Source organism: Bos mutus, chromosome 23, assembly GCF_027580195.1.
Source record: "Bos mutus isolate GX-2022 chromosome 23, NWIPB_WYAK_1.1, whole genome shotgun sequence".
NCBI classification, from domain to species: Eukaryota; Metazoa; Chordata; class Mammalia; order Artiodactyla; family Bovidae; genus Bos; species Bos mutus.
The window spans coordinates 39,056,228-39,073,421 of NC_091639.1; the positions used below are offsets into that span (position 1 = coordinate 39,056,228).

Here is a 17,194-nt window from a genome sequence, read left to right on the forward strand (position 1 = left end):
GGCACACACTAAGTGCTCATTGAGTTAGCCAATATGAATGTATTATTATTATTATTGCAGGTGGGAGGAATTACAGGGCCTTCAGTTCTAATAGAGAAAAATAATGCAGCAGCCTGGCCTGGCTTTTCCTCTGGGAAGGATCCCCTCTTGGACTGGGGGAGCGCACAGCTGGAAGGGGAGGACGTGTACACTTGGAGGGGAGGTAGACTGCGGAGGCAGAGAAGGAGGAGCCAGCTTGTCTGAGAGGGGAGGGTGAGATGGGAATGAGACTGGGAGGTTGACCAGAGCTGGCCTGACTGTTTGGGGACTGCTATGCAGCCAGAGGGCCCTACTCCACATGCACACATCCCCCCATGGGCTCAGAGCCCTTGCTGTGTTTGTGATCTCATTTACTCCTCAGATGACAGCTCTGAGGTGGGTACTGTCATCACCACACACGAGAAAACTGATGCTCAGAGAGATGAAGTGATGTCCCCAATGTTGGGGGCTGGGAAGGGGTGCACCAGAGCCTGGGACCTCCCACTGGGGAGAGAGGGAGATTGAGGGCAAGCAGACTGGGGACAGAGGGGTGGAGGCCAGGAGGTGAAGTCAGGGGAGGAGGCGGAGGAAGCACGCAGGCTTGGCTGTGCTTTACGTCAAGTACATTTTTCTCTTTAACCAGGACTTGGAGGAAATTTGTTTGTTTTTTTTTTTTTTGAAGAACACTGTATTAATGTTTATTTCTAACGACAAACAGAACATCAGTCCCTTATTTGTACAAAAATACCTGAATGTTTACAGTTAGGTTCGTGAGCCGAGGAGCTATGTACAGAAAGGAGCAAAGCACGTGGGACAAAGGTTTTGTCTTTTGGGTTAATCTGTTCTGCGTTCCCTGAAAACGTCGACACGTCGGGCGATGCCATGCTCACCACACCACGGCATCAGAGCCCCCGAGAGCCAGCCCCACCCCCGCAGAGGTGCGTCGATGGAAATTTGTTTTTTGAGTTATTATCTGTATATATTTTAAATTGTTTTTCTTTTCTTGCTTTTTTTTTTTTTTTTTTTGGCTTTGCTGCATGGCTTCCTGGATCTTAGTTCTCCGACCAAGGATTGAACCAGGGCCCCAGCAGTGAAAGTGTGAGTCCTAACCACTAGACAGCCAGGAAATTCCCCAAATTTTGAATAGCAATATAATTCCACAAGCCAAAAAGAGGGGAAAAATTCCACCTCTGTAGTATTCACCTTTAGTCTTTGAGTGAGTGCTACTCCAAGTGTGGTCCATGGCCCAGTGCCATTCTGCCAGATGGTCACTGCTCCTCCTTAGCACAACAGGTTCAGAAGACAAGAGCAGGCACTGAAGCACTCTTACAGTTTGACATAATTTGGCCTAATTGTTTTGTGTCTGTTGAACATGTGATTCAAAAATTGAGGCGTCTTGTGCTGTCACCGTTGTTCAGTCGCTAAGTTGTCAGACTCTGCGATCTCATGGACTGCAGGGTGCCAGGCTCCTCCGGCCCCTACTATCTCCTGGAGTTTGCTTAAATTCACGTCCACTGAGTCGATGATGCTATCTAACCACCTCATCCTCTGTTGCCCACTTCTCCTTTTGCCTTCAATCTTTCCCAGTATCAGGGTCTTTTTCAATGAGTCAGCTCTTCAATTCAGGCGGCCAAATTATTGGAGCTTCAGCTTCAGCTGCAGTCCTTCCAATGAATATTCAGGGTTGATTTCCTTTCGGATTGACTGGTTTGATCTCCTTGCAGCCCAAGGGACTCTCCAGGGTCTTCTCCAGCACCACAGTTTGAAAGCACCAATTCTTCGGCGTTCAGCCTTCTTTATGGTCCAACTCTCACATCCACACATGACTACTGGAAAAACCATAGCTTTGACTATATGGTGGATCTTTGTGGGCAAAGTGATATCTCTGCTTTTTAATATGTTGCCTAGGTTGGGCATCACTTTCCTTTCAAGGAGCGAGCGTCTTTTAATTTCATGGCTGCAGTCACTGTCTGCAGTGATTTTGGAGTCCAGGAAAATAAAATCTGTCACTGCTTCCACTTTTACCTTCTATTTGCCATGAAGTGATGGGACCAGATGCCATGATCTTAGTTTTCTTAATGTTGAGTGTCAAGTCAGCTTTTTCACTCTCCTTTTTCACCCTCATCAAGAGGCTCTTTAGTTCCTCTTCACTTTCTGCCATTAGAATGGTATCATCTGCATATCTGAAGTTGCTGATATTTCTCTGAGCAGTCTTGATTCCAGTTTGTGATTCATCCAGCCTGGCATTTCACATGATGTACCGTAGGAGGCGCTAGTGGTAAAGAATTTCCTGCCAATGCAGGAGATGCAAGAGATGTGGGTTTGATTCCTGGGTCTGGAAGATCCCCTGGAGAAGGAAATGGCAACCCACTCCAGTATTCTTGACTGGAAAATTCTATGGTCAGAGGAGCCTGTGGGTACTGTTGGTGGGGTTGCAAAGAGTCAGGTATGACTGAGAGTGCACACACACACACACACACACACACACACACACTCTGCATGTAAGTTAAATAAGCAGGGTGACAATATACAGCCTTGATGTACTCCTTTCCCAGTTTTGAACCAGTCAGTTGATCCATGTCCGGTTCTAGCTGTTGCTTCTTGCCCTGCATATAGGTTTCTCAGGAGACAGGTAAGGTGGTCTGCTATTTCCATCCCTTTAAGAATTTTCCAGTTTGTTGTGGTCCACATGTAAAAGGCTTTAGCATAGTCAGTGAAGCAGAAGTAGATGTTTTTCTGGAATTCCCTTGCTTTCTCTATGATACAACAGATGTTGGCAATTTGATCTCTGGCTCTGTCTTTGCTAAACCTAGCTTGTACATCTGGAAGTTCTTGGTTCAGGTATTACTGAAACTAACTTGAAGGATTTTGAACATAACCTTACTAGCATGTGAAATGAGCACAATTCTAGGTTAGTTTGAACATTCTTTGGCATTGCTCTTCTTCGGGATTAGAATGAAAACTGACCTTTTCTAGTCCTGTGGCCACAGCAAATTTTTCCAAGTTTGCTGACATATTGAATGCAGCACTTTAACAGTATCACCTTTTAGGATTTTAAATAGCTCAGCTGGGATTCCATAACCTCCACTAGCTTTGTTCATAGTAATGCTTCCTAAGGCCCACTTGACTTCACACTCCAGGATGTCTGGCTCTAGGTGAGTGACTACACCATCATGATTATATAGGTCATTAAGACCTTTTTTGTTTGCATCTTGTGTATCTACTTTTCATTTTGTTTTTCTAATAATTTTTAAAATAATTTAAAATTTTTATTTATTTTGTCTGTGCTAGGTCTCCGTTGCTGCCTGGGCTTTTCCCTAGTTGCGGTGTGTGGGTTTCTCATTGTGGTGGCTTCTCTTGCTGTGGAGCACAGGCTCTAGGGTGTGTGGGCTCGGTAGTTGCGGTTCCTGGGCTCTAGAGCACAGGCTCAATAGTTGTGGCACATGGGCTCAGTTGCTCCATGGCATGTGGGATCCTCCTGGACCGAGGACTAAACACGTGTCTCCTGCATTGGCAAGCAGATTCTTTACCACTGAGACACCAGGGAAGCCCTCTAATAATTTTTTTAATGTTTTATTTTGAAATAATTGTAGACTCACAGAAAGTCACAAAAATAGCAGAGTCCCACAAGCCCTTTATCTAGCTTCTCCCAGACATCTTATATAACTGTGCTACAGTATCTAAACAAGGAAACTGACATTGGTGCAACAGTGTTGTACTGAATCTACAGACCTTGTTCAGATTTCACTTACCTTGCCGTACTCCTTTCCCAGTTCTGAACAAGCCAGTTGCTCCCTGTAGTACACATATGTGTATGTGCACATGTGTGTGCATGTGTGGTTCTGTGCAGTTTGATCTCAGATTTGTGTAGTCGTCATGACAACTAATATACAGAAATTAAAGCAACTTCCTCTTGTACCTCTTTATAGTCTCAACCCCCACTCCTAACCCTGTTTCCTGGCAACCATTACTTTTTTCTCCATTGCTATTGTTTTATAATCCAAGAATATTATGTAAATGCAATCATATAGCATGTAGCCTTTCGAGACTGACTTTTTCACTAAGCATAAATGCTCTTGCAGTCCATCCAGGTTGCTGCATGTGTTAGTATCAATAGCCCATTTCTTTAGCTGGCTGAAGGGTGTTCCACAGTACAGATGTGCCATGGTCTGTGTAACCGTTCACTCTCGAAGGACATTCAGGTTGTTTCCAGTTTGAGGTTATTATAAGATAAACATGGTGTATGGATTTTTGTCTAAACATGAGTTTTCATTTCTCTCAGATAAATGCCGGAGAATATGATTGCGGGGTCTTTTGGTGAATATGTATTTTGTTTTACAAAAACGGTGAAATTACGTTCCAGCTGCAGTGTCTGAGAGATCTAGTTCCTCCCCATTCTTGTCAGCATTTGTGGTTATCCTAGGTGGCTCAGACAGTAAAGAGTCTGCCTGCAATCTGGGAAACCCAGGTTCAATCCCTGGGTTGGGAAGATCTCCTGGAGAAGGGAATGGCTACCCACTCCAGTATTCTTGCCTGGAGAATTCCATGGAGAGAGGAGCCTGGCGGGCTACAGTCCACGGGATCAAAAAGACTGGGATACAACTGAGCAACTAACACCTTTTTTATTTTTATTTACACCATTAATGTGGGTTGAATTGTGTCCCCTTAAAAGATATGATCAAGTCCCAACCCCCAAAACATATGCCTATGATCTTTTTTGGAAATACAGTTTCTACAGATATCATCAAGCTAAGACGAAGTCACACTGGATTAGGGTGGACCCTAGATTCAGTGACTGGTATCTTTATAAGAAGGCTATGAGAAAGCACAGACACACAGGCAGGAAGGCTGTGTGATGACGAAAGGAGGGACAGAGATAGAGACGATGCAGCTGTGAGCCGAGGAGCACGGGGGTTGTCAGCCGCCTCAGGAAGCTAAAAGAGGTCTTCCCTGGTGATCCAGTGGTTAAGACTCTGCACTCTTAAAGCAGGGGTCAGGGAACTAGATCCCAGATGTCCAACTAAAAATTCACATTCTGCAACTAAGACCTGGCCAGCCAAATAAATATATTTTAAAATCTTAAAGTGTGAGTGATAGTTGCTCAGTCGTGTCCGACTCTCCGTGACCCCATGGACTGTAGCCTGCCAGGCTCCTCTCTCCATGGAATTCTCCAGGCAAGAATACTGGAGTGGGTTGCCATTTCCTAAAAAAAAAAAAAAAAAAAGAAGAAGATAAAAGAGACCAGGAAGGATTCTTTCTTAGAGCCTTTGGAGGGAGCATGGTACCCTTGATGTGTTGATTTCTGGTCTAAAGAGCTGTGAGAGAATAAATCTCTGCTGTTCTAAACTGCCAAGTTTGTGGTAATTTGTTTTGCAGCCATAGGAAACTGATGGGCCCCATTCTAATCTGTGTGCTGTGAGAGCTCATTGTGATCTCACTTTGCATTTCTTGGTGGATGATGGTAGTGAATGTCTTTTCATGTGGGTATTTGCCATCCTCTTTGGTGAAGTGTCTGTTCACGTCTTACTCATTTCAAATTGGATGTTTTTTTTTTTACTGTTAAGTTTTGCAAGTTTTTTTAAAAAGTATATTTTAGGCACTAGTCCTTTTTTTATCTTTTTTATTTACTTACTGTATGTATTTTTTGGTCATGTGGCTTGTGGGATCTTAGTTCCCTGACCAGGGGTTGAACCTGTGCCCTCGGCAGTGAAAGTGCCGAGCTCTCACCACTGGACCACCAGGGAATTCCCTGGATGCTAGTGCTTTAATAGATATATGTTTATTATTTATTTTTATGGCACTTTACAAAACTACTGATTTGTGATGGACTGGAAATTTTACAAACACAAACAGGTCCTTCACCTTCTCAAACTGGGTTTGAGAAGCACAGTCCCAGTATCTTTCCTTCTTCTTTCCTTAATGAAGCAATTGATGCTTTTGAACTGTGGTGTTGAAGAAGACTCTTAAGAGTTTCTGGGACTGTAAGGACATCCAACCAGTCAATCCTAAAGGAAATCAGTCCTGAATATTCATTGGAAGGACTCATGCTGAAGCTGAAACTCCAATACCTTGGCCACCTGATGTGAAGAACTGACTCATTTGAAAAGACCCTGATGCTGGGAAAGAGTGAAGGCAGGAGAAGACGGGGACGACAGAGGATGAGATGGTTGCATGGCATCACCAACTCGATAGACATGAGTTTTAGCAAGCTCCAGGAGTTGGTGTTGGACAGGGAATCTTGGCATGCTGCAGTCCATGGGGTCACAAAGAGTCGGACACGACTGAGCGACTGAACTGAACTGAATGAAGCAATAGCACATGTACAATGTTGGATTCTTTTTTTTTCCCCCTTGGAAGTTATCATAAATAGTTTCTGTAATTTGGTCCTATCTTCCTAATGACCACTTTGCAGTGTTTGGAAAATAAAAACTGCGAAATTATTTTCCAGCTACATCATAGAGTAGCTGTGATGTCAGTTAACCAGTTCTCAAGGTTATACATCAGGTGAATCACTTCCCTTTGGGTGCAAGGTTTTTTCTTATATTGTGGGTATTGTTTTTTTAGTTCTCATTCTCATCATTGTAGCTCAGCTTGCTCTTTTATTAGCATAGACATAGCAGACTCGGGCCAGGTTGCTGGGTGCCACATTCTGTGTTCTCATGGAAACAAAAGGTCACTGGCACAGAATCCAAATCACTCTGAAAGTCCTGGCTTTTGCAGTCCCCAGCCACTTGATGGTACAGCAATTCACTGTATAGTGAATTATCTTTGTGTTTCTGGGTCAGGGAAGGAGAGGAAGTAGGGGAGATGGAAGTGATGGGGCAAGGAGAAAGGAACAGAGGAGGGGATCACACAGACAGAGGTACAGAGAAAGGCTGGGGAGGAAGAGACAGACGGGAGGCTGGGTGAGTGCCAGAGGAAGGGAGATGATGAAAAGGGGGTCTAGAGAGTTCAGCGGTGAAAGCAGGTCAGATGCTTCCAGGTTCTAAGCATGAGTGTCATTCACTAGCTGGGCAAATCACTTACCCCCTCAAACCTCACTTTGTTCATATGTAAAATGGGATAATACCACCTTCTTCAGAGACTTGCAGGGGTGATTCAATAAAATTAATGTCACATATGTAGCACTTGAAAAATGGTAGCTGTTGTGAATCAGTAGAAAGAGGCAGGAGGTGCCCAGGTGCCTTGATGGCGCAGAATGGGATCTGCTAACTAGTGTCTTGGTCTAGGGTTTCTTGGCTCTGGGAACAGGGACTGAGGGGCTCCGAGGAGAAGGCATCACCCCCACAGTCGAGGCCACAACAAACTGCTCTGAAGAGGAGGCTGACCCAGCCAGCCCCGAATCATGCCCAGGTCCCGGTGCCCAGCCGTGGGGTCAGAGGCTCCCTCCCTCCCCTGAAATGCCAAACTTGGCCAGTGTCCACAGCCTGCATCCAGGAGCCTCTTGACCTTAGCAGAGCTGGGCGCCTGGCCCAGACCTCCCCTGGGTTGCTGGCTTCTTGCTGCAGACAAATTCCTGACGGAGCACAGCTGTCCCAGGCCTTGCTGGACTCTTAATGGGACGTGAGTGGCCCTTTTGCCAGTGTGGGCTGGGCTTGGTTTTGGAGCTGGGTGGAGGAGCCTGTGGGAACGGGTGTATGGTGAGGATGGTGGGGGCTAAGTCTGGGCCAGCAGGGGGGCCACTTGGAGGTGTGTGTGTGACCGGCAGGGGGTCAGCCTCTGCAGGTGCTTGTGCCTGACCCCTTCATAGCTGTCTGGAGGTAACCATGGCAACGAGGACCAAGAAGAGTATCTGTGAGGATGGAGGGTGGTGATGGCAGCAAGGGAGCGGCTGAATAGTACACATGGGGACCGTGTGTACCAGGCTGAGGACAGTCAGATGCCCCCACAGCCAGTGCTCCCTACTGCTTCCTGACACCTCTCAGGTGAGAAATTCAAGTCATTTAGTTCTCCTACCTGACCTGTCCTCAGTCTCCATCACACTGTCCTTCTGGTCCAGTCCACCTTTTAATACTGTTTTTACTACGAAATACTTAAGGCCTATAAAAGTATAGATGATAATATATCAAGCGCTCATTTAGCCACTGGCTTCGGAGGTAAAACATGGAAGCCCCTAGTGCGCCTTCTCTGATCCTGAACACGTCCCTTCCCAGACATCCCGCTGTAAGATTTTGCTCTCTGACATTTGCATGATCTCCACTGTACTTTGACTACACATTCCTTATCCAGGCACAACATACATTGTTTTCTGTCTTTGAAAACGTTAGCGCTGTCCAAAGGAACTCTCTGTGATGGTGGCAGTGCTCTTTATCTGTGCCATCACAGATGGTAGCCACTAACTGCATGTGGTTTTCAAGCACTTAAAATGTGGCTGGTGTAGGAATTGTATTTAAATTTTAATTAATTTACGCTTACATAGCCCCATGTAGCTCATGGCTACCACACTGGACAGCATGGGTTAGATCCTTCTGAAACTTGTTTTTCCCTTCTTCTCCTCCTTCCTTCCTCTCTTTCCAAGGTTTCTTGACATCAAGGCTTAGAGAACTTTCTGCTCGTTTTCCCTGCTGCAGTTTTCTATTGTATGAACACACAGCTGTCTCCCTATCCATTTTCCTACTCATGGATGTTTGGGTTTTTTTCCTCACACCCCCTCCCCCACCGCCGCCCCAAATACAAAGGATAGCACAGGAATTATTTTTGTGCATATCTCTGCCTGTCTTTCCCAACTTCATTTCCGGTGCCCGCTGTGACAGACAGTCCCATGATCCTGACCGGAGTTATTTCAAGGCCTCCTAGCTGCCTGCCTGGCCCATTTCTGGACCCCACAGCTCCTTTCCTCCCCGGCATCTGTCAGCCGCCCAGCCAGGATGATTCTGAGACACTGCATTCCTCCTGTGTCTTTCCTTCTGAGAAACTTGACGGCTCCCACAAGTTTCTCATCTCACAAGCTGGCCCTTACCCTAGGGCGTGCTGTTTGCCAGCCTCCTAGTCGTCTGCACGCATCGAGCTATTCCATCAAGCTTTCATTTTCCAGGCAAAGCACCCATTCTGGAACATGTTTTCCTGTCCCTCATCCACTAAAGTCCTTTCCCATCTCTGAAGGCCCGGCTCAGGCCTCACCTTCTCTGGTGTAGTCCTTATCCTACAGCATTCGCTCAGGAAACACTCACGAGGAGCCTGTCCTCACGGAGCTCACAGCCTGGCTTTAGCCAGTGACTCTGAGGAGCCTGTCCTCACGGAGCTCACAGCCTGGCTTTACCAGTGACTCTGGTCCACTCCCTTTCCCCACGCCCAGCTTTGTGCCATTCCTCTGGCATCTTAGCATGGATGAAGCTTCCTAATCCAAAGAGGTGTGGGTAAGGTCAGTTATGCCAACCACCTGGAGGGCACTGTCTTCCCAATCAGATGGGCACTGCCAGCCTCTGCCTCTGTGGCTCTCCCTTTTCTGGGCTTCCACTGGTGACCACTCTCTCCACTTTCTGATGGGCACGATCTTTACTGTTTCTTTGTATTATATCTCCATTCTGATTTGTCAGATGTGGAAACGGTTCCTTCATGTGGCTCTGCAGATCTGTTCTGATTCATCTTGCATTGATACGGTTTAATTCTCAGAGAACATCTTACTTTCCAGTATTTAGTTCTTCAAGTGCCCTTTACACTTGCTCCTGTGTCTCCACAACACAAATGTATTAAACCTTGAGGGGTTGGGACCATATTCTTTTCTGTAACCCTGAGGACATCTGGGGAAAAAACCCTGACACGTTCAGCCAACCCTCTGGGCTCTGCGCAGCTCAACTGGAGATGCCTGGAGGTTGGCAGAGGACAGATCTGCCAGGCACTGGGGCTTGGGCAGGAGTCGGGGAATCTGAGAGCCGAGAGGTATCTTTGGGGCCAAGATAGTTCTCTCTGAGGCCTCCTGAGTATGCTGCTGGCAGGACATCCGTGTAGAGTTTTGTCCTCAGACAGGGAGGGATCTGTGTGGGTGGAAGGAGAATGTGGCTGACTCTGTCCACATGAGCTGCCTTAAGGAACCAGAGGGCAGGAGAGAAGCGCAGGGTCTCTGCCGGAAGATTGAAGGGCCCAACCTCCAGAGGGAGCTGGGAATGGGAAGGGGTTCAGCTGAGAAGAATGAGCTTTGTTTTTTGTCCCACAAACGCGGGCCAGACAGGGCGGGTGAAAGAAAGTGTTAAATGTGGGAGTCAGCAAAAGAGGATGAGGGAAGAGCTTAGTGGGAGGCTGTGAGGGGACATCTTTAGGTGATTTTTTAAAACATATTTTTAATTTTCATTTATTTGTCTGCGTTGGGTCTTAGTTGCAGCACGTGGGATCTTGGTCGCCTTATGCAGGCTCCCTGGTGGCTCAGTAGCCCCACAGCATGTGGGATCTTGGTTCCCTGACCAGGGGAACTGCGTACCCTGCACGGCCCTGCAAGGCAGATTCTCAACCTCTGGACCACCAGGGAAGTCTCTCTTCAGATGATTTTTACCGAGGGTTCAGAATGGAACTGGGCTAAGGGAAGCCAAGGGGAGGACTGTGGAGCTGGGTAGGGAGCTGACAGACAGTATTTCCATAAACCTAAGAGGGCCGGTGGTCAGGAGCACTGGGTGGGCACTTCCACTCCTGACTCAGCCATCAGCTTCAGGCCTCGGCTTCACTTCCTCACAAAAGCGGAGAGGGGACTAGAGAACCTTTGGGGCCTGGTCCGGTTCTGCCTGTCATTTCCAGGATGGCTTTTGAGGCTGGGGGAGGGCCGTCCACAGTGAAGAGCAGCAGCTGACTGTGAGAGAGGACTCAGCTGAGCATGCGTGGAAAACGGGACGCCGAGGCCCTGCTCTGGGCCCTTCACACACCTGGTCTCAGGTATCTTTATACTGATGCTCTGAAGACAGGACTAGCTGCACTGGTTTAGGGATGAGGAAACCAAAAGCAGAGAGGTCAGTGGAACTCCCCAAGGTCACTGTCCTAACAAGCCAGGAGTGGGATTCCTACCGAGGCCTCTGGCTCCCGAGTCTCCAGCCCTTTCACTTCACGGAGAAGTCCCCGAGGGGCGAGGTGGCCCTGTGTGTGGGTGTGTGTCAGGGTGGTTGGAGAGGAAGCGCCTACTGAGTTGGCTTCTAATGTATTTTCTTACATTTACTAGGTTTTCATTAACTTAGTGTTCAGTACTTTCACTTGGTGGGGATGGAAATGAGGAAATTTTTTTTTAAACAAGAGAAGATGGAATATGGTAAGCAGTTGAGAAAATATGAGTTCCTGATCAGGACAGAGTGAAGGTTGAGGTCAGGGAGGAACAGTGAGAGTGTCTCAGCTGTCTACCTGGTGGGGAGGGTCCTCAGGTAAGAAAGCAAAGACAGGGCTTTCATGGCAAGCACTAAGTGAGCTGCACAAGTCAATACATCATTAATATGGTCAAAAGTTAGAATTTGTAAAATCTTAGTGGGGGGCACAGACACTGTTAGAATTGAGAACGTACCCAGATTATACAGAAATGAAGATTTGGCAAGAGCTGCCATGTTAAGCATGAGACATTGAAAAGAAATACATGAAACATTGAAAAGACGGAGTAGCTGCAGAAATATATGATATATTGATACATGCCTGTGATCAATGAAAACCAAGTCTAGAAAAAAAAGTAACCCAAGGAACAGAAAAAATAAATCCCTACAGCATTTTGAGCTACAGAAAAATTGAACAACATGAATTCAAGAAGTAAGCACAGATGGGATGACAATATTTAGGTTGGTGCAGATGTAATTGCAGTTTTGCACTGCTGAAATTTTCAACTGGATACTGGAATACATGCTTGAATAGATGTGGTTATGCTATACATCATTTTAATATGCACTTCTCTCTTTTTTTTTTTTTTTTTGCTAATAACTTACTTGCTATTTTATATGTATTTTAGATTATGGAAGTGATGTTAGACAAGCAAATTTGAGTGGTTTTCTTATTTGAGTTCAAAATGGTCATAAAGCACCAGACAACTCACATTTGGCCCAGGAACTGCTAACGAATGTACTGTGCGGTGGTGGTTCAGGAAATTTCGCAAAGGAGACGAGAGCCTCGAGGATGAGGAACACACTGGCCGGCCATTGGAAGTTGACAATAACCAACTGAGAGCAGTCATCGAAGCTGATCCTCTTACCCCTACAAGAAAAGTTTCGCATTTGAAACAAACTGGAAAGGCGAGAAAATTTGCCAAGTAGGTGCCTCATGAGCTGATCGAAATCAAAAAGATTATAATTTTGAAGTGTCTTCTCTCATTCTATGCAACAACAAACCATTTCTCGATTGGATTGTGATGAGTGACAAAAAGTGGATTTTATGTGACAACCTGCAAGGACCAGCTCAGTGGTTGGACCAAGAAGCCCCAAAGCACTTCCCAAAGCCAAACTTGTGCTAAAGAAAGGTCATGGTCACTGCTTCCTGGTCTGCTGTGGGTCTGACCCATTACAGCTTTCTGACTCCCAAAGAAACCGTTACATCTGAGAAATACACTCAGTAAATTGAGATGCACCAAGATGTGTTTGAGCCTAATAATAATGAATTAAAATTTATAGTCTGAAATCGCAATTATATTTGCACTAACCAAATGTTCAACCTGATTTTAGAAAAGGCAGAGGAACCAGAGATCAAATTGCCATCATCCACTGGATCGTCGAAAAACCAAGAGAGTTTCAGAAAAACTTCTATTTCTGATTTATTGACTATGCCAAAGCCTTTGACTGTGTGGATTACAATAAACTGTGGAAAATTCTGAAGGAGATGGGAATACCAGACCACCTGACCTGCCTCTTGAGAAACCTGTATGCAAGTCAGGAAGCAACAGTTAGAACTGGACATGGAACAACAGACTGGTTCCAAATAGGAAAAGGAGTACATGAAACGCTGGGCTGGAAGAAGCACAAGCTGGAATCAAGATTGCTGGGAGAAATACCAATAACCTCAGATATGCAGATGACACCACCCTTATGGAAGAAGGTGAAGAAGAACTAAAGAGCCTCTTGATGAAAGTGAAAGAGGAGAGTGAAAAAGTTGCTTTAAAGTTCAACATTCAGAAAACTAAGATCATGGCATCTGGTCCCATCACTTCATGGCAAATAGACGGGAAACAGTGGAAACAGTGGCTGACTTTATTTTGGGGGGCTCCAAAATCACTGCAGATGGTGATTTCAGCCATGAAATTAAAAGACGCTTACTCCTTGGAAGAAAAGTTATGACCAACCTAGATAGCATATTAAAAAGCAGAGACATTACTTTGCCAACAAAGGTCCGTCTAGTCAAGGCTATGGTTTTTCCAGTAGTCACTTATGGATCTGAGAGTTGGACTATAAAGAAAGCTAAGTGCCAAAGAATTGATGCTTTTGAACTGTGGTGTTGGAGAAGACTCTTGAGAGTCCCTTGGACTGCAAGGAGATCCAACCAGTCCATCCTAAAGGAGATCAGTCCTAGGTGTTCATTGGAAGGACTGATGCTGAAGCTGAAACTCCAATACTTTGGCCACCTGATGCGAAAAGCAGACTCATTTGAGAAGACCCTGATGCTGGGAAAGATTGAAGGTGGGAGGAGAAGGGGACGACAGAGGATGAAATGGTTGGATGGCATCACTGACTCAGTGGTCATGGGTCTGGGTAGACTCCGGCAGTCGGTGATGGACAGGGAGGCCTGGTGTGCTGCAGTTCACGAGGTCGCAAAGAGTTGGACACGACTGAGCGACTGAACTGAATAGAAAGGGAACAAACTGTTGGCACTTCTATAAAACAAGCATATCAAAAATAACAAGAAACGAAATAGATATGGCTGAAAAATAAATTGATACAGAGGGAACCCTTGAGATATTCATGGTAAATGAGAAAAAAAGACAGGTATTAAAGAGAGAGAAGAGGGACTTCCCTGGCAGTCCAGTGATTAAGATGGCTTCCACTGCAGGGGGCGAGGGTTCAGTCCCTGGTCTGGGAACTAAGAGCTCACGTGCCACACCAGGTGGCCAAAAAAACAGGAGAGAGAGACAAGGCAATAGTCATAAAAGATCAAGACAATGAAACAAAGGAATAAAGGCAGAATCTGAAACAGAAAATCTAACAAATGAAAAAGCATCCATTTTAAGGAAGATACAAGACATCTTCCCCAGGATGAAGACTGGAATTGCAACTCAAAAGAGTATACCTTGTTCTAGGAGAAGGTGATAAAGAATAAAAAAGAAAGAATTCTTCAAGCATACGGATGAAGAAAAAGAAGAAGAAGGAGAGGAGGAGGAGAGGAAGAAGAAAGAGGCAGGTGAGGAGGGGAAGAAGAAGAAAGGGGGAAAAGTCACTTTTATTTTAAAGGGGAAATCTTAGGGTGGCCCACCTTGTTCCTACGAACAGTCAAGCTGCCAAATGACAATGGAGAAATGCCTCCAAAGTTCTGAGCAAAAGAAAGTGTGATGCAAGAATACTTTACTCAGCCAAGTTGTGTTCAAGCATAAAGACCACAGAGACATTCTCAAATGCAGAAAACACAGCATTTATGAGCCATTCCCTGAAAAACTTAATGATGATTCAGCCAACCAAGAGTTTGAAAACAACTCAGGAATGAGAAGTGATGGTAAAAGTACTGCTGGTGAGTCACAGATCAGTTTAAATATAAAATGAAGGCTAAATAATTCTGGGAATGATGATTTCAGAGCAGAAGGAAATTCAACAGTGATAATATCCATGTAGCTGTAATTCATACAGATTGAAAAGTAGAGGAAGAGATAAGGCTGGAGAAGGAATGAGCTATTTTTTTATCTTCAGAACCTTGAAACATATCGCCTAGAAATGAAACTTTATTGCGAACAGTTCCAGTTTTTTCAATGTTTCTCATAATCTTAACTTCAGAGAGGTTTTTAAGGAATCAATTTTTTGTGTGGGGGAGAAAGTAATGTCTACTTCACTTTCTTTTTCTTCTATCATAATTATATAAAATTGATATAGCATTTTTATTCTTTGATATGACTGGGCCCATTTTAATAAAAGCATTTTAATCTAACCTTCTAGCTAGGAATACTCTCGAGATGCTTAGAATGCTGTCAGTAGTTATGTCTGGGTGGAGGTTTCCATAACATCATTCAAACTGCCTTCAATACTTTAAAAGAAAATGAATCATTTTTACAGAAATAATAAAGTCATTATTCTGAAAAACTAAGATCGGTGAAATAGCTATCTTCAACATGGTGTCTAGAGGCTCGTCAGCTTGATTTAGTAAGAAAGCCTAAAGGACATGTGTCATGTTGAAGGAATGTGCGCTAATACAATGGAATTCAAACTGAGCAAAAAGGACATATTGAAGTTTAAAAATATCATGGGATAAGAATGATAACTTGGAAGTAAAAACAACCTGGATGCAACTTGATCTGTAGAGTCAATGCAGTTTCAATCAAAATTCCAGCAAGTTATTTTGTGAACATCGACAAACTGATTCTAAGGTTTACATGGAAAGGCCAAGGAACCAGCATAGCCAACTCAATATTGAAGAAGAACAAAGTCAGAGGACTGGCACAACTGGGCCTCAACACTTACCAGAGTCTACAGTAATCAAAATCATCTGGTATCGGCAACATAGCAAAGATCAATAGAGCAGAAGAGAGCCCAGAAATAGATCCACATAAATACGGCAAATTAATCTTGGACAAAAGAGCAAAGGCAATACAATGAAGCAAAGACAGTGTTTTCAACAAATGGTGCAGAAACAAGTGGACACCCACATGCAAAAAAAAAATCTAAACCCAGACCTAACACCCTTCAAAAGAATTAACTCAAAATCGTTCATGGACCTCAATGTAAAACACACAACTATAAAACTCTTAGAAGATGACACAGGTGAAAATTAAGGTCATCTTGGGTATGTGGGTGAATTTCTGGATGTAACACCAGAGGCATGATCTGTGAAAGAAACAGCTGACAGGCTGGACTTTATTAAAATGTTGAATTTCTACACTGTGAAAGATAATGTCAAGAGAATAAGAAAACAAGCCACCCACTGGGAGAAAATGTTTATAAAATGTATGTTGGATCCAGGACTGTTATCCAAAACATATGAAGTCTTAAAACTCAACAATAAAAAAAAAAATAAAAAATAAAAAAATAAACTACCTGATTACAAAATGGGCCAAAGCCCTGAACAGATACCTCACTGAAGAAGATACACAGATGGCAAGTAAGCATGTGAAAAGAGATTCAACGTTGTACGTTGTAGGGAACTGCAAATTAAAAGGACGGTGAGGGAATTCCCTGGTGGTTCAGTGGTTAGGATGCGGCATTTTCACTGCCATTGCCTGGGTTCAACCCGTTTAGGGAAATAAGATCCCACAAGCCGCTCAGCACAGCCAAAAAAAAAAAAAAAAACACTTAACAATGAGGTATGAATGGCCCAAATACAGAACACTGACAATACCTAACGCTGGTAAGGACATAGAGCGACTGCTGCTGCTGCTGCTGCTAAGTCAGTTATTCCTGGTGGAAATGCAAAATGGTGCAGCCACTTTGTAAAAGTCTGGCTGCTGCTGCTGCTTTTAAGTCGCTTCAGTCGTGTCCGACTCTGTGCAACCCCATAGACGGCAGCCCACCAGGCTCCCCCATCCCTAGGATTCTCCAGGTAAGAACACTGGAGTGGGTTGCCATTTCCTTCTCCAATGCATGAAAGTGAAAAGTGAAAGTGAAGTCGCTCAGTCGTGTCCGACTCTTAGCAACCCCATGGGCTGTAGCCCACCAGGCTCCTCCGTCCATGGGATTTTCCAGGCAAGAGTACTGGAATGGGGTGCCAAAAGTCTGGCAGTTTCTTACAAAACTAAACATTACCCTTATCATACGAGCCAGCAACCCTGCTTCTTGGGTATTTACCCAAAGGAGTTGAAAAAAAGCTGCACACAGATGTTCACAGCAGCTTTACTCATAATTGCTGCCCAAACTTGGAAGCAACCAAATAGGTGAATGGATAAACTGTGATACAGTCAGACAATAGAATATCATTTGGTGCTAAAATGAACTGAGTTGTCAAGCTATGAAAAGACATGGAGAAAACTCTCAGATGCATATGTCTAAGTTAAAGAAGCTAATCTGAAAAGGCTACATATCGTGTGATGGATGTAAACTATGTGACATTCTGGAAAAGGCAGAACTGTCAGTTCTGTTCACTCAGTCATGTCCGACTCTTT

General features: G+C 44.6%; 1 non-coding gene across 1 annotated transcript; it reads right to left on the reverse strand.

The window, feature by feature from the left end:
- Window positions 1-5,689: 5,689 nt before the first annotated feature.
- Window positions 5,690-5,762, reverse strand: TRNAE-UUC (transfer RNA glutamic acid (anticodon UUC)). Its single transcript has one exon. It is a non-coding gene; the product is annotated as a tRNA-Glu (tRNA).
- Between the last annotated feature and the right edge of the window lie 11,432 nt (window positions 5,763-17,194).